Genomic DNA, 24,097 nt, shown 5'->3' with positions numbered 1-24,097 from the left:
TTTTTGATGGTATTATTTGAATTGTTAAGTTTTTACAAGTGCTTTCTACATCTTAGATTTTGGCTCTTTATCTGATATAGGATGACAACTATTTTCTCCATTCAGTAGCATGTATTCAAATTTCCACTGTAATTTCTTTTCATTCCATTGGTCTAAGAGCCTGTTTTTTTGTTTTTTGTTTTTTTTTTAACCAACTCAGACTGTGCTCAGGGCTTACTATTGGCTCTATGTTCAGGAATTATTCCTGGAGGTGCTCAGGGATCAAAAGTGGTATGTGATACTGGGAATCAAAGTTTGTATGCTTCAAACCCTGGGTAAGTATCTTATCCTGGATAAGTATCTTTGCAAGTACTTTAGCTGTTGTACTATCTCTCGGGCTCCTATGTTATTAAAAGTTTGAGGTTTAGTTTAGAATGAAGTCGATGGGCCCCCATTGGTGGCTTATATGAAGCAGAGAGGAGATAGCCACTTTCTCCTGATCCACCTCAAAATAATGGGTGGTGGGGATTAACCCCCATGTCTTAAAGTCAGTTGGGCTTCAGGTGTGGCTTAATGGGCTCCTGGTGGGCCCAGCAAGTTTCTGGCCCATGCCATGCGGAAGCTCATTCTTAGGTTCTATCAGTCCCATCCCTCCCAGCATGTCATGTTAATCCCCACCACACATTTTTCTTGGGGAGCCATGGACTCAGGCTGGAACTAGGAATTGCTCTTTGGAGAAAAGAAAAGTCAATCTTAGGCCTCACTCAGGCCTTCCAGGTCATTGTCCTACTTCAAAGAAAAAAATTTCAGAGATGGGTGAGCAGTGAAGTAAACAGAGATTTTATTTAATTTGAAAGTTTTTAGGAAGGGGGGAGAGAGAATAGCACACTAATGAGAGAAAGAAGGCTTCTCCAGAGACAGAGAGAGCCTCAGTACACAACTCGAGAGGAGAGATGTGTGCAACACATGTGTTCAGCCATGTGGGCACAAGCAACACATGCGCTCAGGCAGCATATGTCTGCTATTCCTTTGTTCAAAGTGACATTTATAAGGTTTTCCCATGCTGCCACACATGGGGCTTCTACCTAGGTAAGAGTCCAAATCCTAGGGCGGATGCCTAGTGGGTAGAGTTGGGAGTGGTTTCTGGTCCTCTCTGAGATTCCTTTCCTGGCTTTGTTACTGGTGGAACTTCTCTCAAGGTGGGGAGATCCAGCCTTTTCTTAGTTTATTGGCACCAGGTGAATGAGGTCTTACTGACCAGGCCTTTGTTCCTATGTCTTCAGGGTGGGCTTTTTGCAGCTTCAGGGTTATTAGTTTTATTATTTTCTAGGAATTCCATTGCCATGGGGGGCCTTTTCTATCTACCTGCCTACATGAATTTCAACATATGCAATACCACTCATATTTCATTTTTATTTTTTCAGAATTGCTTTAATTAGTGCAATCTTTACATACAATTTTAATTACATTTTCTGGTTCTCTTTCTCACAAATTCTTTATTTTAAAGTTTTTATTTTATTGAATCACCGTGAAAAAAAATTACAAAGCTTTCAGGTACAAATTCTTTTTTTTTTTTTTAGTGTTTATGTATATATTTTCTTTTTTCTTTCTTTCTTTTTTTTTTGGTCATACCCAGCTATGCACAGGGGTTACTCCTGGCTCTGCATTCAGGAATTACCCCCTGGCAGTGCTCAGGGGACCATATGAAATGCTGGGAATCGAATCTAGGTTGGCTCCATGCAAGGCAAACACCCTACCCGCTGTGCTATTTCTCCAGCCCCTATGTCTATATTTTCTTAATTAAGTGAAAGTTCTTACCAATGTTCTTTAGAAATATTCATCAAATATATTAATGGTATCTGATGTATTTCGGGTTCTTTCTTGTGTTTGATTAGTGTATTTCTCCACTTCACTTTGAAAGCATGTGAGGACTAGAGATCACTGTTTTTTTGTATGAGTCTGGATGCAATCTGGAGTTTACAAGGTCTTCTATTCAAAGACTGTGGCTCTTTTTTCTTTTTTGGGTCAAAGCAAGGATACAGTATCTTCCATGCCTAAAGATACTACTGAATAAAAATATCATGGAGCATTTTGTCTATGTTTTTTACAATGTATTTTATGTTTGATGTAACATCCATGTCTTTAATCTATTTTACCGAACTTTTCTGCATGATGTGATAAAGAGGTTTAGCTTCATTATTTTTATGCAGCTAGTATCTAGCATTCCCAACATCATGGATTGAAGAGACTTATTTCTCTATTTTATAATTTTTTAATATTCATCATATATTATCACATAACATTTTATTCTGCACTTACAATTCTTTTTAATTGATGCAGGTGTCTTTTAACTTTAATACAAGCATTTTTGATAAACATAGTTATGAATTATAGTTTGAGGCATGAAACATGGTTCCTTCATAATTTTGTGTAAGGACTGCTCTGGACATTTAGGGCTTTTGCTTTTCTATTGATCACAGTAACTTTTTTTTTTCTGTTTTCTTGAAATATATACTTGGGACTTTTATAGATATCTTGGGGATCAAACATACAAATGAGAGTGCATGTGCGCACACACACAGAGACACACAGAAACACACACATACATAGAGATAGTACAATACAAAGTAGGACTTCAAGGAGATAAAGGCAAATTGACAAATGAGATTACTTTAAGCAAAACACACAGTAGGGCTAAAACTATACTGCACTGGGTAGGGAGTTTGCCTGCATGCAGCTGACCCAGGTTTGATCTAATCTCTGGCATCTCTTATGGTCCCCAGAGCACAGCCAAGAGTAATTCCTTGGAGCTGAGCCAAATGTAATCCCTGAGCATTGCTTGGTGGAGCCTAAATACTATATATATACATATGTGTGTGTACATATACACATATAAGTATGTCTATATAACATGTGTATGCATATATATATATATATAGAGAGAGAGAGAGAGAGAGAGAGAGAGAGAACGCTAACAAATAGGATCATTTAATAAGAGGCAACAAAAGGAGAGATCCTATTACTATACAGACTATCATTCTACAAAGTTAGAGAACCTGGGAGAAAAAACACAGTTTTACAATCTTACAATCTCCTGGGACTGAACTGACAAGAATTCAAAAATTATGCAGAGAAATTATAAACCATAAATTTGAAATAGAAATCAAAATCCTCCAAATTTATATAAGATTGGGACTGGACTGTGTTATTAGTTCTACCAAATCTTCAGAGTTAATTTATTTCATATCGTTTTCAAGTTCTTCCATTTTAAAAAAGAAGTAAAAGGAAATTGATTCAAATATCATTTATAAGGCCAACATTTCCCTGATGTCAAAACAAGCAGGAACATCATACAAAAATTAATACATAGGTTATTATCCGAGATGATATAAATGCCAAGAACTTCTAGAAAAATCTTATCAAGACCAATACACTTAAAGGATTATATATTAAGAATTAGTGAGATTCATTCCAAGATTGTTCAACTTATGAAAATGAATTAAGGATATCAGGCAGAGCAGAAGTATAGGTAAAATTCATATGGCCAAGTAAATAGATGCAAGAGCAAAAGCTTTTTACACAATATTTGTAATAAAATCTCTCAAAGAAGTGGAGACAGAACATATCTCAACATACTTAAGAGATGATTAGGCCATAGTAACATAAACAATTATAAAAATATGAAACTGTTTCTAAGATTGTGGATAAAAATATATATCCTCATCACTTTCATGAACATTGTATTAGAAGTCTTAGGTTAAGCAATGACATTAGAAAAATAAAATATATTCTAAATTAAAATAATAATTAGAATAATTACTCTTTCTAGATATGATAATATACATCGATAATATTAAAAACTACATTGCAAGAGCTATTATTAACAACATGCCAATACAATAAAGTGTAAGTCAATCAAGTAATATACAAATATCAGTTGCACTTCTCTATGCAAGCAATGGACCCAAAGAGAAAAAAAATGTAAAGCATCCTAGTGATAATCACATCAGAAAAAACTATGTACCAAGCAACAAACTTTAAAAAGGAGTTGAAAAATCAAATACAGAATTACTTCTTTCATATGTGTGATATAAAGAAGCATAAAAGGGTATAACAAATGGCCATAGACAAGGGAGCCTGAAAATTTATTGACAAATTAAGCTTACCTGCTTCAGAACAAAGTTCTAGTGGGAGACAGGTTGAGATGGAGGGCCAATGTGTTTAAAACAAATAAAAAAGTAAGTAAATAAAGGAGAATAAAGGTTACTCTTAAGTAAGTAGACAGCAAAAGAAATGAAAAGATAATTCTTTCTCAAAGAACTAAAATTGCTAAAGTGAATATCTACTCAAATAAACACATAACATAATGCAATAACTATCAAAACCCCTGTGACATACTTCTAGGAAATAAAAAAAAAAACACAAACCTGACATTTAAATGGAACTTCAGGGGCCAGAATGATAGCACAGCGGGTAGTGCGTTTGCCTTGCACGCGGCCAACCTGGGTTCAATCCCGGGCATCCCATATGGTCCCCCAAGCACTGCCAGGAGTAATTCCAGAGTGCAGAGCCAGGAATAACCCCTGAACATTGCTGGGTGTGACCCAAAGAAAAAAAAAAGAATATTAAATGGAACTTCAGAAGACCTTGATTAGCAAAACAATTCTGAGAAAAAATAGCATGGAGACATGCTCCCAAATTTAAAATATATTACTGTAAAAAACATCTGCCAGGGGGCATGGCCAGTGGAGAGTCTGGGCAGCTCTACCCATTCTACAGCATCAGGTTCAGGGGGTGGTCCTTGGCCACTGGCCCAGCAGGAGCGACTAAAGTGATGGGGCAGACAAATGAGGAAGTGAGGGCCAAGCCGGTTGATTGATCAGTTGCCATTTCTTCCATTCACTCCTGTTTCTCTCTCTCTGTTTCTCTCCTGGCTCTCGATCTCGCCCCCCAACCCACTCTTACAGCCTCTTTAAATCCCCCAGCATGAGGGACCCTCTGCGCCTAAAGACTTTGATCCCAGAGATGTAACACATTCGGGCATCCAGTGCAGCATCCGATAGCGATGCACTGGGACACCGAACTGGGCTACAACTCTGTGCTGCCGGGGGTGGATTTTTTTTCCTCCCCACCCTGTCTTCCTGCACGGAAAGCAGCGGGCTGGCGGCACCCACGTGGCAGGCACCATCTTCTGTGACTCCAAACCCACAGGTATTCGGTTTTTACTTTTGGGGCTCCCAGGAACTCATGGGAAGGGGGTGTAACCGGCACGCCCTCGGCCCAGATAAATCCGGAGCCGCTGAGCGCGAATCGGACACTCTGCGCCTAAAGACTTTGAATTCAGAGACTTCTTACAGCAATGCGCTGGGACTGTGAGCTGGGCTATGTAATTTCTGGCAGAATTTTCCCTGGACTTTATACAGAAATCCAAAACTTAACATTTATAATTGTCAGCAATGTGAAACGGTTCCATTTGAACAGGTCTGACTTGGGTGGGAAACTCCAAATAATAACAGTAAGTTTTTGTTGAAATATTGAAGGTTTTTAATGTAGCAGCCACCTCTCTGGACTGTGAACTAAGCAAAAGCCCCACGCTGGCCGATGTGGCGTGGCGTACACCATACTATGAGGCGCAGGAAGGGGGATGAGGGGGAAAAAGAAAAAAAAAAGGAAAAGGAAAAAGGAAAAAAAAAAGAGAGAGAGAGAGAGAGTTATGTACTTGTAGCAGTGGGGCTACATATCTCTCCATTTCCAGCAATGAAAAACTAATTATCAAATGTAGTAGGTCTGTCTCTCTTGGTGGGAAACTCCAACAACTATAGTGAGTTTTGTGTTGAATTATGGAATGTAATCAAGGTAAAGAAAAAATGAAGTGAAATTCATTAGTTATACAGTAGGGGGTAGGGGGTGGGGACAGGGGGTATACTGGGGTTTCTGGTGGTGGAATATGGGCACTGGTGAAGGGATGGGTGTTTGAATATTGTATAACTGACATATAAACCTGAGAACTATGTAACTTTCCACATGGTGATTTAATAAAAAGTTTAAAAATAAATAAATAAATAAATAAATCCCCCAGCATGAGGGGGTTGGGGCTTACACATAGGTGTGGTCACAATCAACAGGGTTAAAGTTCTTTCCCTTGGAGGAGGTAATTCTAGGAGCTACTTCTAGGACATATTCTCTTTCAGAAGGATGATATGCCCAAGGGCTGAATCCCATGAGTGTGTTTCTCCTCTCCTCCTCCCACACAGATGTAAGCATTCATAATATTAATCATTTTGTATTGACACAGTAAGAGATGCAGTAAGCTTATAGAATTGCTCTCTTGGGGTCATCTTGATCTCAGACTACAGTGCTCAGGCCAGATTAGTCTTTCCTATCCTTAGCAGGGTCCTAGTCTCGTCGTTACTTTTGAATCATGACAGCATTTGTCCATGATCAAGCCTTAACATATAGTTAAGAATCAGGCACTTTGGCCAGGCCCATCTCGATGCCAGGGTAGCACATAACTCACTGCTTGCCCTGGGTCCATCCAGTCCCTTTGTCAGGACCCTGCTTTTGGGGTGCTAGGAACTGAGGGCAACTGAGGCTTAAGTCAAGAAAGCAGATGCCCCGGAACGAATAATATTTGAAGCCAATTAAATCCCAAGTTAAAAAAGCATAATATTGTCTTCTTGTGTCTATACAAAAGGGACCTTGCTTTAAAGTAAACTATTCAAAAGACACAAGGAGAGGAGAAGGGCAATATTTACTTACAATATAACTTCAGTGTCCTAGAAAGATCTGACCTTACAAATTAACTGATTAGGGGGAAAAGATGATTAACTGTTTGGGGAAGAGAGCATAGAGAAGTGGTTACAGATAGACAAAGGAATGGGAGTAACTCGGGAGCACCTTGATGGGTGTGACCGAGATAAACCTAAGCTCCATGTGGCAAGGGGGAAAGGACACAGCAATGTCATCCTGTAATTACAAAGTAATAGTAATGATGTATTATGGTATAGGGATAAAACTAGGCACAAAAGTCTCAATGGAATAGAATTAATAGCCAAGAGTAATATTCTCACACATATGGGCAGTTGTGATAAGAGTCAAGATCACAAAATGGAAATGAGCATAAAATGGAGATAGAAAGTTTCTCTAATAAATAGTGCAAAAAGTAGTGAAATAAGAAGACTGAATTAGTATATATTGAATCAGTATAAAATTGAACACAGTAGGCAATACTGACTACAAAGTGCATTAAAGACTTGAGTGTTAGATCACAAAATGAGATACATAGATGAAAACAAGCAAAAGACACAATATTTGCCTTACTGATGTGATATTGCTTTTGACTTCAATAGCAGGTCAAAAATAATGAATATAATTATATCAAATTTCAAAGTTCCAAACAAGACAATAAAATAAAGTTTAAAGATTACTATTGAGTTAGATAAAATATTCATTTATAATCCATCATGTTATCATGGTGTTTGGGGAGAGAAATGGTAACAAGTTAAGTCTGAAAGTTGAAAGCTGGTAGACTTGTGTCCTCAAAGCAACCTTCTTGGCTAAACAGTCACAAAGAGTTGGATTTTTTTTATTTAAGAGAAAAAGAAATACAGGAAAGAGAGAATGGGTTGCAGATGAATGGGCACCACAAAGAATAATGAATCCCCTTTGCAGAGTGGGCCCCAGAGGCACATTCTGTCTATTCTGTAAACCAGAACTATGTAAAATTTAGGCACTGGGGACAAAGGTAAACTAAGAATAAACCATCCTTATCTTTAAGCTTGGGGTGAGGACAGTTGTCCTTGCCTAATACTGATCTTTAGCCTGGTTTCAAGTTATACTAATTATACTAATAGGTTCATACTAATAACTTATATGGAATTACAAAACTTAAAAACAAACAACCCCAAAGAGAAAAAAAAATGGAAAAGGGCTTTACAGACATTTCACCAAATAACACATATAGATACTGATATGCACATGAAAGAATGCTCATTATCACTTATTATTAGGAAAATGCAAATCAAACCTATAAGGAGATATCAACTCACACCTGTAAGAATGAACTATATCAAATTGTTAAGAAATAAGAGCTGCAAGAGTATGAGGGAAAGGGACTCTATGACTGATGGTGAAAATGCAAATTGTTGCAACGAGTGTGGAAAGTTCTCAATACTTAAAATAGGTCATCTACCATATGACTTGATAATGCATCTCATGTGTACTTATTATAAGTGCACAAAGAAACTAATTCAAAAATATGTATGCACTGGAGCCGAAGCGATAGCACAGCAAGAGGGGCGTTTGCCTTGCACGTGGCCGACCTGGGTTCAAACCCCGGCATCCCACATGGTCTCCCCAGCACCTCCAGGAGTAATTCCTGAGTGCATGAGATAGGAGTAACCCCTGTACCTGGCCAGCTGTGACCCAAACAGAAAAAAAAAGTATGCATACTTTTATTTATACTATTCACAATATCCAAAATATTTAAACAAACCTGAAACATATGTGTGAAATACCTTCAGCTCTAAGAAAATGTAAAATTTCACCTTCTACAATATACATTTGTAGAACAGATTTGATAAGCAAAATAAGTCAGGATACTGATAAATATCACTCATATTGTACATAGAGAAGCAAATCAACATAACAAAGCAAAACAGAAAGAAAAACATTGGATTTTTAATGCAGAACTTAGGTTTCTAGAATGGCTGAGATAGGGTTAGTAGTATGGAAGGAGGCCAGTGGAAATGATGGCAGGATATAGGTATTTGAGTGGGGAGTGTGATATGATAACATGAATATTGAAGCAGTGTGAAATCATGGTCTTGTGAACAATTATTCTCTTAATGTAAAACACTAGCAACATAAGAGAATTATACCTCTATATAAAAATGTCTATCTGGTATGATTACTGCAACTTGGAAAATTAAAAAAGGAAAGCAGCAATTTTGATGAAATAATATGTCACAAGAAAATAATGCTTAAAACTTAGATGTTAGTAATTTTTATGTGTTTTAATTCTACATGGTTTTAATTATTCCCAGTATTTTCTTCTTATTATTCTCTGTATTTAAAGATTGGCCAAGTATCACTCAAAACCCTGTCACATTTAAGAGCATCCTCACTGCCCCCAGAAAACAAATAAGAAAATAATGAAGATCATTACAGAGGCATAATGAGAGCAGAAAGGACTGGAGCACATATTTTGCATGTAGATGACCTGGGCTTAATCCCAACTCCATGTGATTTCATGGGCACTAGAATATGTTCCCCATCAATCCCTGAGAAAAGTTGTGGTCCATTTTATTTAAATTGAGTTACTTAGAAAATACTTCATTAAAATTGCAAAGGCATTTTGAGTCGAGGTGATGTATTTTATTTACTCAGTCTTGGTTGATGAGTTGTATATACTATTATAAAAGTTCATTATTTACTATAAAAATAAACTGGGTACTGTTCATGCAACATAGAGTGTTAAGGCACTCTGTGGCACACCTTTAATTAAGTTAAGGTATTCAGTTGATGTTATGGCAACAGAAGGGCTAAACTCCGAAGAGAAAGAATGAAGGTACTCTATGCTGAGTATTATGGAATATAAAATTTATGTTTTATTTTATATATACTTTATTCTCTATTTATTTAGAGAATAAAGTCTAAAATGCATGACTAATATAATTTAGGAATAATATAAAACTTGGCATAAAGTGGCACAGGTGAGCAGTCTTTAAATAACATTCTATATCCTTTTGAACTTTATTTTGTTTCCTTTTGGATAAGTGCATGGATTGATTTCAGAGAAGGTAAAATAGGAATTTTATTTATAAAGGATAACTATGTAATCTGGTGAAAAATTGAATTAGGAGACATGTTCAACAGTTCTATTTCAAGGCAATGTAATAATCAACAAATATGATATTAAAGGCAAGGAAGAATGGACAGACAAAAAAAGTCTTTATATTTAGAACCTGGGACATAGTTACCCAGAGGTCCATTCATTTCCAGAGCAGAATGTCTCCTATTATTCCTCAAAAAGATTTGTCTTTACAGTCTGGCATTCACAATGGTACATATTTAAAGACACACAAACATATCACTGCCACTTCCATTGTGAACCACCCTGGGAATTTCAGCTAACCGATAATAAAGTCAATAGTCTAGTAAAATAAATGTCTCCCTTTAATCTTCAACTCTACAAGGAGATGTTTATTATGTCAGGGAAAAACATTTTTACTTTAGGTCCATGAGTTCATGTTGTGGACAATCGTTTCCTAGGGTGTTTGAGTGTGATGAACTGTAGCTCTAAAATGCTGACATTTTAACAAGAAACAGACAAGCAATTTTTGCTTTAGAACAAATATACAATGTCCAAATATCTAGAGCTAAGATATTACTGACATGGTAGTGTCAAGACAATCCACACGTCCAATGCTGTGTAGTTGACTAGGAGATGAGATACATGATAAAAATATATTGTGGAAACAACAAAAGTGGAGGTCTACTCTCTTAAAATTTTATTTGTACATGTGTTTGGAGGAGTGGGTTGGGAACTTGCCTTGTAATGGCCAACTTAGGATCAAATCTCCACATCCTATATGATCCCTTGAGCCTGCCAGAAGTTGTCCTAGAGCACAAAGCCAGGTGTAAGACCTGAGCACTCCCGATAAGTCACAAGAAAAAAAGAAAAAAATCTAAATGTACAATTAAATAAGATTGACTATAGGAATAATGTTTACAGAGATAATAAACTCTAGAAATCATTAGCTTTGTTTAACTAGAATTTTATGCACATTGGTTAGTAAGTTTCTCAGCCATTAACCACTCCCCATAACTCCTAGAAACAGCCAAATAGCTTTTTAATTCTAAGTATTGGATTGTTTTGACTTTATCACAAACATAGACTTATGAATGCTTTGTCTCCTTGTAAATTGTTTTTCTTAGCATATTATTAGAAATCAACCATGTTAGTAGATATTACATCATTCCCTTCATGTAAGTAATATTTCATAGTATGCATAGGCCAACAAATAGAAATGACAATCTATCATATCATACCTTTCTGGATAATTAATGTGAAAGAAAAAAGACAAAAAGTGTTTGTGAGTATAGAGTGAGGTTGTATACAGAACAAAAAACAGTATAGCCACTTTGGAAATGGTATGGAGGTTCCAAAAAGTAACTGAAAATTAAACATATAATCCAACTATTGGATTTCAGAGGTAGAAAAAAAATTGAAGTAAAGTACAAAGAGAATTGAAGTCAGGATATTAAAAAATGGAAGCACTCCTACAACCACTATAGTACTAAAGACAATAATCAAGATAAAGAAACATAGGGTTGCAGAGATAATGCAGCTGGGAAGGTTTTTGCCTTGTGCATAGCTGATGCAGGATTATCCCTGAGCCCAGCGATGCATTAACCCTGAGCACCAAGTCAGGAGTAAGCCTTGAGCAAAATCGGGCATGGCACCTTCACCGCCTCCAAAAGAACTGAAGCAAACAACCAAACAAAAAGTAAGAAGCAACAACAGCATTGCTTAGATATCAACAACATGAAATTGAAAGCAATGGGCCTGATCTTATCCTACACCATGTTCAGTTCAAATGGTGGAGCTTTATCTTTTGTTTATTTTTTTAATTTTTTATTTGTGGATCACCATGAGGTACATTTACAGACTTACAAACTTTCATGCTTGCATTTCAGTTTTACAATGGTCAAGTACCCATCCCCCCACCAGTGCCCATCCTCCACCACCAATGGTTCCAGCATCTCTCCCGCCACCCCCACATTGTCCCCTCCACCACATCCTGCCTCTGTGGCAGGGCATTCCCTTTCTCTCTCTCTCTCTCTCTCTCTCTCTCTCTCTCTCTCTCTCTCTCTCTCTCTCTCTCTCTCTCTCTCTCTCCTTTGGGGTGTTGTAGTTTGCAGTAGAGGTATTGAGTGGCCATCATGTTTAGTCTATAGTCTACTTTCAGCCTGCATCTCCCATCTCAAACAGTTTCTCCAAGCATCCTTTACTTGGTGGTCCCTTCTCTATCTGAGCCGCCTTTTCCCCCAGCATAGAGGCCAGCTTCTAAGCTGTGACATAATCCTCCTGGTCCTTATCTCTACTATTCTTGGTGTTAGTCTCCCATTCTGTTACTTTCTATTACACAAATGAGTGCAATATTTGTATGTCTGTCCCTCTCTTTCTGATTCATTTTCATTTGACATGATACTTTCCATGTTGATCCGCCTATATGCAAATTTCATGACTTCATTTTTTTTCTAACAGTTGCATAGTATTCCATTGTGTAAATGTACCAAAGTTTCTTTAGCCAGTCATCTGTTCTCGGGCACTCGTTTTTTTTCCAGATTCTGGCTATTGTAAACAGTGCTGCAATGAACGCATAAGTGCAGATGTCATTTCTACTATACTTTTTTGCATCTCTGGGATATATTCTCAGAAGTGGTATGGCTGAGTCAAATGGGAGCTCAATTTCTAATTTTTTGAGGAGCATCCAAACTGTTTTCCAAAAGTGCTGCACCAGTATAAAAGAAGACATAGGAAATGGAAACATATCCCCTGCTCATGGATTAGGAGAACTAACATTGTCAAATGGCAATACTCCCCAAAGCATTATACAAATTCAATGCAATCCCTATAAGAATACCCATGACATTCTTCAAAGAAATGGACCAAACACTCTTGAAATTCATATGGAATAATAAGCCCCCACTAATAGCTAAAGCAATTCTTGGGGAAAAGATGATGGGAGGCATCACCTTCCCCAACCTCAAACTCTACTACATAGTGGTAATAATTAAAACAGCATGGTACTGGAACAAGGCAGAGCCTCAGACCAATAGAACAAGGTTGAATATCCTGAGACACACCCTCAAACATATAATCATCTAATCTTTGATAAAGGAGCAAGAAATGTGAAGTGCAGCACGAAAAGTCTCTTTAGCAAATGGTGCTGGCAGAATTGGACAGCCATAAGCGAAAAATGGGCTCAGACCTCTACCTAACACCATGCACAAAAGTCAGATCAAAATGGATTAAAGACCCCAACATCAGACCAAAATTCCATCAGATACATTGAAGACAAGGCTGGCAAAACCCTCCATGACATTGAAGCTAAAGGTATCTTTAAAGGTGACACACCATTATCTAAGCAAGTGGAAACAGAGATAAACAAATGAGACTACCTTAAACTGAGAAGCTTCTGCAACTCAAAAGATACAGTGATCAGAATACAAAGATAGTCTACACAATGGGAAAGGATATTCACCCAATACCCATCTGATAATGGGTTGATATAAAGGATATACAAGACACTGGTTGAACTCCACAAGAAGAAAACATCCAACCCCATCAGAAAATGGGCACTGAAATGGACAGAAAATTTCTCAAAGAAATCCAAATGGTTAAAAGACACGTGAAAAAATGCTACTCATCACTAATCATCAGGGAGATGCAGATCAAAACAACAATGAGATATTATTTCACACCACAGAGACTGGCCCACATCCAAAAGAACTAAAGCAACCACTGTTGGCGTGAATGTGGGGAGAAAGGATTTCTTCTTCACTACTGATGGGAATGCCGACTAGTTTTATCATTTTAACTCCAGTTTCTCTCCATTATCCTGACTTCAAATGTTAACATCCTTTAAATGAAGAGTTACAAACTATTTGCTTTTAAAGTGGATCAGAATAACAAAACTTACTTCCTTTCGAGTTCAAGTGCAGTGACTAAAGTGATGTAATATATATTTTGCCAGGTTATTATATTTTCCCAGGTTAACAAGAAAAGTTGGGAGATCCAGAAATAAAATATGAATTATTTTTTTAAAATTATTTTGGTTGTTATTTGACATGTCTTCCAAGAACACATTTATGACCACAAAAATTTAAAACTTATAACTGATGGATGAGCATGGAAATAGAACAAATAAAAATAATTTCATTCTGATTTTCTTACATTTGGTAAGAAAATAAATATGTTTGGTAAGAAAATATCACAGCAGGTAGGGTGTTTGCCTGCACACAGCCAGGTTCTATTCCTCTGTCCCTCTCAGAGAGCCCGGCAAGGTACCGAGAGTATTGTGTCCACTTGGCAAAGCCTGGCAAGCTACCCATGGCTTATTCAATGTGCCCAAAACAGTAACAACAAGTCTCACACTGGAGACGTTACTGGTGCCCGCTTGAGCAAATGGATGAACAACGGGATGACAGTGCTATGACAGTGCTATTATAGTAACTATTTTCAAACATTTGGTTAATATGACATGGATTATTAGACTTAGTGTTTTAAATACACTTAAAACTGTTGCAATTGTTCCGAACCTTTCAACTTATATGTTAAGTTGAATAATTTTTTTTTTAAATTTGTTCCACCAGAAAAACTTGCAATGTGTTTATTCAGACAGGTATTTCAGTAGTTCTTAATCTGAGTTTAATTCCAAAAATTTCTTTTAATGTTTTTAAATGCAAAATAAGTACAAATAATACATGTATATCTATGCATATATGATATATATATATATATATATGGCTGGAGGCTGGAGCAATAGCACAGCAGGTAGGGCATTTGCTTTGCACGCAGCTGACCCAGGTTCTGTTCCTCAGCCCCTCTTGGAGAGCCTGGCATGCTACCGAGAGTATCTCACCTGCACAGCAGAGCCTGGCAAGCTACCTGAGGCGTATTCGATATACAAAAAACCCCCAGCAACAACAAATGTCACAATGGAGATGTTACTGGTGCCCGATCAATAGTTTGCAGACATTAATATACATATTGATGTCTGCAGACTATTGATCTACAAGGTAGTAGGCTGATTTTAAAATTAAAATTTTATTTCAACTTAGCCACATTCATTCATTTGCAGGATACTCATGTCTGGTTTTTCCAACTCTAATAAGTTAATTGAGCAATGAGAGATTCAATACCATAGTCAAAGAAAAAATAGAATTGTTAATTGCTATTTCTATGCTCTTTGATACTCCAAGAAAAAGTTTTCAAACCTTTGAATTAGTTAACTTGTAAGGAAAAAAAAAAATCAACCACCAAACAAACCTTTTGGCACATGGTAGACAAATGTCTATTGATTTATATCTCCAGTTTTTAACATATCCTGTGCACATAGCAAATATGAATGACATTGAAAGAAAGTGAAACACAAGAACTGACATTTTAAAGAAAATTAAAGGTCACCTCATGTTTTTTTTAACTATAATGGACAACCTATCATTCACATCATTACTAAATGTGATTTGATTTTTTGCTTTCAGTATTTTTCATTTATAAAATTTAACATTTACTTTTATAATTAAATTCTTTAGATTACATATTTAGAAAACACATGGATGCTTGATTTATTATTTAACCAGTAAGCTTAAGTATGATTTGCCTTGATTACGTTCTAACCATTATTTTATATGAATTATTGTAGAAAATGAAATCAAATCTACAAATGTTTCAGCCTAGTCTTCAATATATGTATGATTCATATACTAAATAAGAAATCAGTTTTCAAACATTCAACTCTGCAGATGACCAGAATTTACTAGGGTAACCTGGTTGATAAATGCTCATTTTCTCTACACTTACTCAAAGAATACTATTCTGCTAGAAGATGGTGCTTTTAAATAGTTAAAATCTGTTCGACCATATACCTATAGTTGAATTCCATTAATACAACCTCAACTTGGTTTCCATTGAATAGTACAGGCTTATATATAATTGGCCAGGAAGAAATAAAAATAAATAAATAAATAAGCATGCATTTTCCCTGCCAGATAGGTAATGAAAATGGGGTAGCTAGTCTTCAAAGATGCAACCCCACACCAGCCCTGTACACATATTGACATAAGTCAACAACAAAAACACATCAGTTTTATAATTTCAATAGAATTTTTTAACTTTCGAATGCATATAGCATATAACTCATATTCTGACTAGTGTAATAAGATAAATGTATGTTACATGACTTCAGAGTGACACTAGAAAATTTTTCACAATTTTTTATGGAGCATTTAGAAAATTTATTCCAGAGTAAGCTAAATGCCACAAGTGAAATCAATTCCTATGAAAGAGAGCGTCTTTCTGTTTTGGAGAGGCTCTTGAGAATAAGAAACTATACCAAAAGAGAAAGGAGAATAATGAACACTTATCTCTAAACATATAAATGAAAAACCCTTTAATATATAGATGTCCCAGACCTAGCTATCCTAGTGATAGATCACAGATAAATAAGTCTGTGATCCAGTTAAGACTTCCTTAAATCTCTTGCTAAAATTATGAGTGAAAATAAAACTACAATTTCAAATCAGTAAAGTTAGAAAGCATTTAGTGTCAAAACAAGATAAATTAGAAAAGAAAGAAGACCAGATATCAATTTTAGATTACTGTGGTCCAGAAAGTATAAATTGGGCACTGACTATGAGAAAGGCCCTTAATGATTTTGTATATATGAGAAAGGAAGAGACCATTGATATTAAATAATGAGAAAATTATCAGGGAAAAATTAGTAGGGAATAACGAAAAGTTATATATGCAGAAAATTCTGACCCCATGGGGATTTAAATTTTCTAGATGCAGATGGATTGTGCAGTACAATAAAGTATTAATCAGCCTGGCTGGAAGATTTTATCAATGCTCAAAATCATAAGGAAAACAAAGTAGAGGGAAATGGAGGGACAGACATAAATATAACTGAACAGAGGCAGGGTGAGGAATCCAATAAGATAATTCTCTTCTTTTGAAACCTTTTAGGCCATGTTGGTGAGTAGAGTTCCTTCACTACGGGAAATATCTGGAATGTAGCAGATCTGACTTGAAATTTAATATAATTATAGCAAAAGTCACATTAAATACAAAAATATATTTACATGAAGACAGAGAAAAATTTAAATCCTTTTTTATTCTGCAATGCTGACAAGTTGTTTTAGAAAGAAAACCTGGAAATAGAATTGGAGATCTGAATGAAGCCTATTGTCTACCCTGCAGTGTCCTTCCTACAGAGTTCAGGACTAAATAAATACTGGTGACAATTGAACTTTATATGTACTTCCATAGTTCATAAGAGCAGGGGTGAAAAATATTAGAGATAAATTGTCGGAAATAGAAACCCTGAAAACATTTTAGAGCTACTTTAGATCAAAATAGTGATGAGAAAAGATTACTCCATTTTTCTGAAGAGACATTTAAAAGTACCATGAGTAGACTGAAGCCAAAGAAGCTTATTCTCTAAATATTGAACCCATAAAGAAAATCTGTCTAGGAACAGAACAAATCCCTCCATTATAATTGGAGCTCTACTGTAGTAACAGCATACTTTAAATGAAATAGTGTTTCCAGTTAGAAAGATGATCAACCTACCTTATGGCCAATCTCCATTCAATTTTATTTTTCCTGAACCCCAAGTTGTTTTTTATACCAAAGCCAGAGGGAAGTTTTCAAAAGAAAATTTGAAGACCTAAGAGAGGTCATAAAACTTGTTTTATGAAAATGGTCAAATGCATCTAATGGTATACAAGGAACCAAATGACCTGGCTTCTATCTACCAGTTCACTTGTTCTACCTCTTACTCACACATACTCTCTCTCTGCCTGTCCCTCCTTTTCCTTTACACACATACTACATTTCATAGGTATACCTATGAAATGTATATATATATATATATGGATCTGACTGTACTGGCATTTCAATTTATTCTCCTATTTATTGTTTTACTTTAGCCATAAGAAATTTGCTACACTCAAGTTATTGCAAATTATACATATGGCATGTCAATGATCTTACCTTAAAGGCTCTAACCATATCCTCCAACTACAACAGATCTTTTATACATGTATAGAGTTCTATCACAGTTTCTTTATAAACTTATTGCTGTTGTTATATTCCTTTCTGTTGTGTGGTTATTTTAATAAATCTTAAGGATACAAGATTGTGATCATCAAGAGTGAGAGATCTTTGAGATTTTGATTGGAACACGATTCTTTGGGTTTTTACATGTGCTATCAAACTGTCAATGAAGTTATCCAATCCATTGTAGAGAATAAAGGACAGAGATTGATTACCCAAATAATTATACTGAAATTCTAGTATGACGTACATAAAAGATCAATGGCGTTAGGTGTTCCATTCCAAGAGCTTATACACCTGTTGTGGAAAGCAGTCATAGTATAAGCAATGATGTGGGAGGTTAACATAGTAAACTTTGAAAGCTAAATATCATGTACAATCCTTCAATATGAAGATTTACTGAAGTGTTAAAATGTTGACAATAGGCACTAAGGGGCTAGAGAGATAGTCACTGTCACTGTCATCCCATTGCTCATCAATTTGCTCATGTGGGCAATAGTAACATCTCCGTTGTGAGACTTGTTGTTATTGTTTCTGGCATATTGAATCCACCACAGGTAATACAGAAGGTAATGTGCTTGCTTTGCATGTGGTTGACCCATGTTCAATCCATGATATCTCATATTGTGCCCTGAGCCACGCTTCAGGAATGATCCCTGAGCATAGATCCAGAAGTAAGCCCTTAGCATAGCTGGGTATGGAACAAAAAGTTAATGAAAATAGTCAACAAAAAAAATTATTTCCAAGGTTCTTGGTGGTCACAACCAAATATGAGCACTAACCTCATAATGAATATTGAAACTGCATAATTTTAATAAGAACATTTTAATAAGCATTTAAAATTTCACTATAGTTAATATATAATAAAGAACAAATGTCTCACAACTCAAGGTTATTTTTTCTTTGTTTGGGGGCTATGTCTCAGTTCTTGGGGGGCAACTCACAGCTTAGTGCTGCAGGATTGATACTGGTCGTGCTTGGGGTACCATGCAGAAGCAAGGAACAAACCAAGTCTTCCTGCATGCAAGCAAATCTGCTCATCGTCTCTTTGGCCTTCATTCACTCATGATTAACTTTAGCCCTCATTTTCTCATGGTTTCCTCCACCAAACTTGGTTTTGAAGTAATATAAGAACATGTGAAATCTAAAATTTGTCATACATTAGAAAAAATATGTAATGGACCCAGTTTCATTAAGCACTTTTTATAAACCAAATTCCTCAACAAATGTTTTTAGCATTCTTTTAGGTTAAGTTATATTATATATTTGGAATCTGTCATTTGTGTTTAGTATTATAACCCAGCTTGTTTTCCTAGATTTCTTGGACAGAGATAGATATTGCAAATGAGCCAGGCATGTTAAATGATGAACTGCATTGAGGACATTTATATTTGGCATTGACAGAGATAAAGATAATGCACTTCATTGAATAACTGAGTAAACGGTATTATTTGAATATAAAAGATTCAGTACAATAGTACATATTTTTTATTGATCACTACAAGAATTTGCCTGAATAAAACTTTTAAGTTTGCTAACAGTTATGAATCCCATTTCTGGTTTAACTTATTACATTATAAAATATTCAATATAGAAACAAAAACTCTTTGAGTGTAGCTGAGTGAAATTTGTTCTTGTCTAAATTGTTTTGATAGCAAATGCAGAGAGCATGGTCAACTATTATAGAAAGGATATGAACCATTATCAATCTGAACACAGATCTGTTTATAATACAATACTTACAGATGATAATAACATGTTATTTCCTAGGTCATCTGCGTGTGAGTTCTTTTAACCACAAATTTAAAATAAATAAGAAGAGTCTGGATTCATACAAATTCAAACTTACCTCAATTTGTTAATATAAATGGCTTTGTTTATCTCACAATCACATAGTGTTTAAAAATTTAAAATAAATATTGCTTTCAAGTATATTTTGCCTTTTCTAAAAAATAAATCCAATACTGAAAAATTAAATCTTATTAATTTTCTTTTTCTTTCTCATGAGCACTGTGAAGGGCTTTTGGAAAATCAAATTTGAGTGCAAATTGCCTTTATATCAAGGGGTATAAAATTTTAATATTTTGAAATAACATAATATAATATTATTGCCAAATTAAACAGTTTTCTCAGTCTCTAATCCCACCTTTAGTTCCTGTCAGGCCTTGGAATTCAGCTTTCAACGTGTCACTGCTTAGCTTTATTTTTTTCTAGCTGTCCACTTTAGGATGCAAGATCCTCAAAGAGTCTGTAAGTCTATGAAGTGGTATTGCCAGTGACAAGGTAAAATAAGAGTCTGACAATTGATTAAAATGATAACAGATATTTACTAAATAATTTCTTTCATATTTAACATATAAACACTGCATTTGGGGAGAGTTTACAGCAATCTCTTGAAGTGAATATTTCATAATTTACAGATGAAAATAGCATGAGATGTGGGTACACTTGAAAATATAAGATGAACTGGAAGGCAAAGTGATATAGAAACCTCAGGCAGACATTTAGGTTAAGTTCTTGTTTTTGACTGTGATGAGCATATTGGAGTTTACTTGAAATTATTCTTTTGTTTTGAGGCCACACTTAGCAGTGCTTAAGGGTTACTCCTGACTCAGGGGTAGATTTTGGCAGTACTCAGGGAATGTGGTATCCAATGGTCAAATTCAGGCCTACAGCATGCAAATCATGTGTTTGATTAAACAAGATATCTTTCCAAATATCAATTTATTCTATATACTTGCATGTTTGTAGTGTCAATGTGTTCTTTACTATGTTAAAAGAATGCTGTCATTCAGCATTGTAAAATACTATAATGGACACAAGGTATTGGCCAAACTGTGAGAGTGGAACTTGAACATCAGTTAATAAATACAGGCCATTCTCTTCAGGACACAAAAGAATAAGGGTAAGTAAACTGGGCATCTGCACATGTCCTGGGTGGCTGATCAGATACGTGAACTGGAGAGTAAAAGGACGTCTGAATAATTCAGAGGCCTCTCCTGAGATTCAGTGAAATAATACCTTAGGGAATTTGGACCCAGTGTTATTCATTTTTCAGTACTTCAAAAGAGAAGGCAGAAATCTATTTTATATGAAATCTTTGATTTGTTCAAAGTTTTCATTTTTTGCAAAGCAACTTTGAATTAACCTCTGGCCATATATGACCTTTAGGTTGCATATTTGTACTTGCTCTTTGACATAGACTCTCTTGGAGCAATCCTAAGGGAATGTAGTCATCAAAATTGTGACTCGGTTTAAATACTGCGATTGTGAGAAGACTTAAGAGGAATTGTAGTCAGAAGCTGTTCTCCAAAACATGAATTCTGACAAAAATGTGTAGCATGAATCAGAAAGAGAGAAAAATGTGATTGCATAAGCCTAGAAAAAGCTGTGAGAAACTGGATGAGAACACATTGAAGAGAAGAGCACAGGTATATTTATTTTGGGAAAGCAATTTAGAAGCTCTGATGTATGATGTTCCCTGAGGAGGGTCTTTTAATTCTTTGTGATGGGTGTTGATATAAATGGGTTCCGGGACATAAAAGGAGTTATAACAATGGTGACAAATACATTGAAGTACATATTCAAAATTCTAAAATTGGCTTATCCATTGACTAGGCATCTTTGTATAGATTCCTTTCAGATGTTTGGAAATGTAAAATTAAAGAATTTCTGAAAGAAGGAAGGATCTGAGTCACAGTAAGAGCTGAAATTAGAGATTAAAATTAGGTAAAACTGTCAAGGGAAGCCTATATACGAACACAAGTGATAAATGATGAATAGACTCCAACTCAATGTATTTGTTATAATCTTAAAACCAATCCTTATTACTTCAAAGCACTTTTTTTTTTCCTTTGGCAGAAAGATCAGTAACTATCTTTGTACCTTAGGCTACAAAAATTCTGTAAGTCTAAATTTCACATAAATTGAGAGTAAAAGACATTAATTCATGAATGATGTGTGGAGTTAGATTAATGTTTCATAACACACTGGACTATTAATACCGTGAATATCCTGTGAATTTTACTTGGTTTTGGAGTATATATTCTTGATAGCTAATAGGCTGGATATTATTGGGTGATTTCTCTAAAAACATATGTTGAAAATAAGTGATAAGTAATAGGAGGAATAAACTTCATAAAAGAATCAAATCAAGGTCAAAATTTTGATATGAAGTAAATAGAGAGTGAGAAATGTGAGAAATCAAATATATATATATATATATATATATATATATATATATATATATATACCTGTGGGGAAATATTTACTGGGAATTATTTCCAGCGAAGCTCAGGAGAATATGTGGTGCTGGGGATCTAACCAGGGACTCCTTCATGCAAAACACTTATTTTAGTACACTGAGTTATCTCTCCAACCTCCTACATATATTCTTAATATTGTCAACATATGTTCAACATGTAAGATTTTCACTTCTTGCATAATCTCACTTAGAGTTCCATCTTTCTTCATGTGTTCTAAGTGTCAACCATAAAACCTTATGCATACCATTTTAATCAGGCTCAAAATAACAATGAAAATTGTGTAAAAACACAAAAAAGAAAAAGAAAGGATAAAGGCGACACCACACCGGGGAGGTTGAATGGCGATGATGAGGCAGGTGAAGGAAAGAATGGAGCCAAGATGGTTGGTCTCAATCGCAGTTTATTCCATTCCCATCTCCATTCGCCTCTCAGCCTCTGATTCTCCTTCTGCTTCTTCCTCTCAAATCCTATTTCATTCTCCTTCTCTGCTTCCTCCCTGGAACTTGGCCCCAGCCAACTCATATAGCCACCTTAAAATCCCCGGCATCCGGCCCCAGATGCTGCAGGCCAGGGGCTTATGCATAGGTGTGGTTACAATCAATAGGGGGTAAAGTTCTATCCCTTAGGGGATGCATTCACTAGGACAGAATCTCTTTCAGCAGGACATCCTCCCAAGAGCGGAATCCCATGGGTGTGTTTCTCCTCTCTTTGTCCAACTAACATATAGGTATTCATATTATAAGTCATTTTGTATGGACATAGCAAGAGATGCATTAAGTTTACAGAATTGCTCTCCTGGGGTCACCTCCATCTCAGACTACAGAGCTCAGGCCAGATTAGTCTTTCCTAGCCCTAGCAGGGCCCTAGTCTCGTCATTGCTTTTGAATCATGACATGACATGCCCATGACCAAGCTCTCAACATATAGTTAAGCATTAGGCGCTTTGGCCAGGCCCTTCTCGATGCCAGGGTAGCACACAACTCACCACTTGCCCTGGGTCCGTCCTGTCCCTCGTCGGGACCCTGTTTTTGGGGGTGCTAAGAAGTAAGGGCAGCTGAGGCTTAAGTCCAGAAAGCAGATGCCCGGGAGTGAATAATATTTGAAGCCAATTAAATCCCATGTTACCAAAGTATATTAATAAATGTCTTTCTTTGTCCACACAAAAAGGATACTGTTTTAAAGTAAACTATTCAAAAGACATAAGAGAGGAGAAAGACAATATTAACTTACAATACAAACTCACTGTCCTAGCAAAGTCTGGCCTTACAAATTAAGAGAGTTTGATTAGAGGAAGAGCAGATAAACTGGTAGAAGTGGTTACAGATAAACAAAGGAATGGGAGTGACTCGGGAGCACTTTGATGGGCGTGACTGATATACCTAAGCTCCCAGTGGCAAGGGGAGCAGGACATACCAATGTAGTCTAGAATTGTTTAGAGATTATTACCAGATAAACCCAAACTCTGTGGCAAGGGAGAAAGGACAAACCAATGATATCCAACAGAAAATATAATGTGTTTTATTGTTTTTCACATCAAAATAATGACACATGAAATAATGCAATTTAGCAAGGAGTCCTACCTGATTTTCTCTTTTAGTGTTACATAAACTATAACCCCAAGACAATAACAGAGAGCATTTATTTTGTTATGATAATTGATCTACACATGCTGCTTGCTAGAATTTGCACAGGACAAAAAGAGGTCAGCTTTTCTGTGATTTACTACTGGAGCCATAGTACTGAACAGGAGTGATAGCACAGTGGGTAGAGGGTTTGCCTTGCACTTGGCCAACATGTGTTTGATCCTTCTGTCCCTCTTGGAGAGCCTGGCAAGCTACTGAGAGTATCCCGCCCACATGGCAGAGCCTAGCAAACTACCCATGGAGTATTCAACATGCCCAAAACAGAAACAACAAGTCTCACACTGGAGACATTACTGGTGTCCGCTCCAGCAAATGGATGAATAATGGGACAATGGGATGACAGTGCTACAGTGTTACTGTGT

The sequence above is a fragment of the Sorex araneus genome, chromosome X (assembly GCF_027595985.1).
Source record: "Sorex araneus isolate mSorAra2 chromosome X, mSorAra2.pri, whole genome shotgun sequence".
Taxonomy (NCBI): domain Eukaryota; kingdom Metazoa; phylum Chordata; class Mammalia; order Eulipotyphla; family Soricidae; genus Sorex; species Sorex araneus.
Note: the sequence above shows the minus strand (reverse complement) of the source record.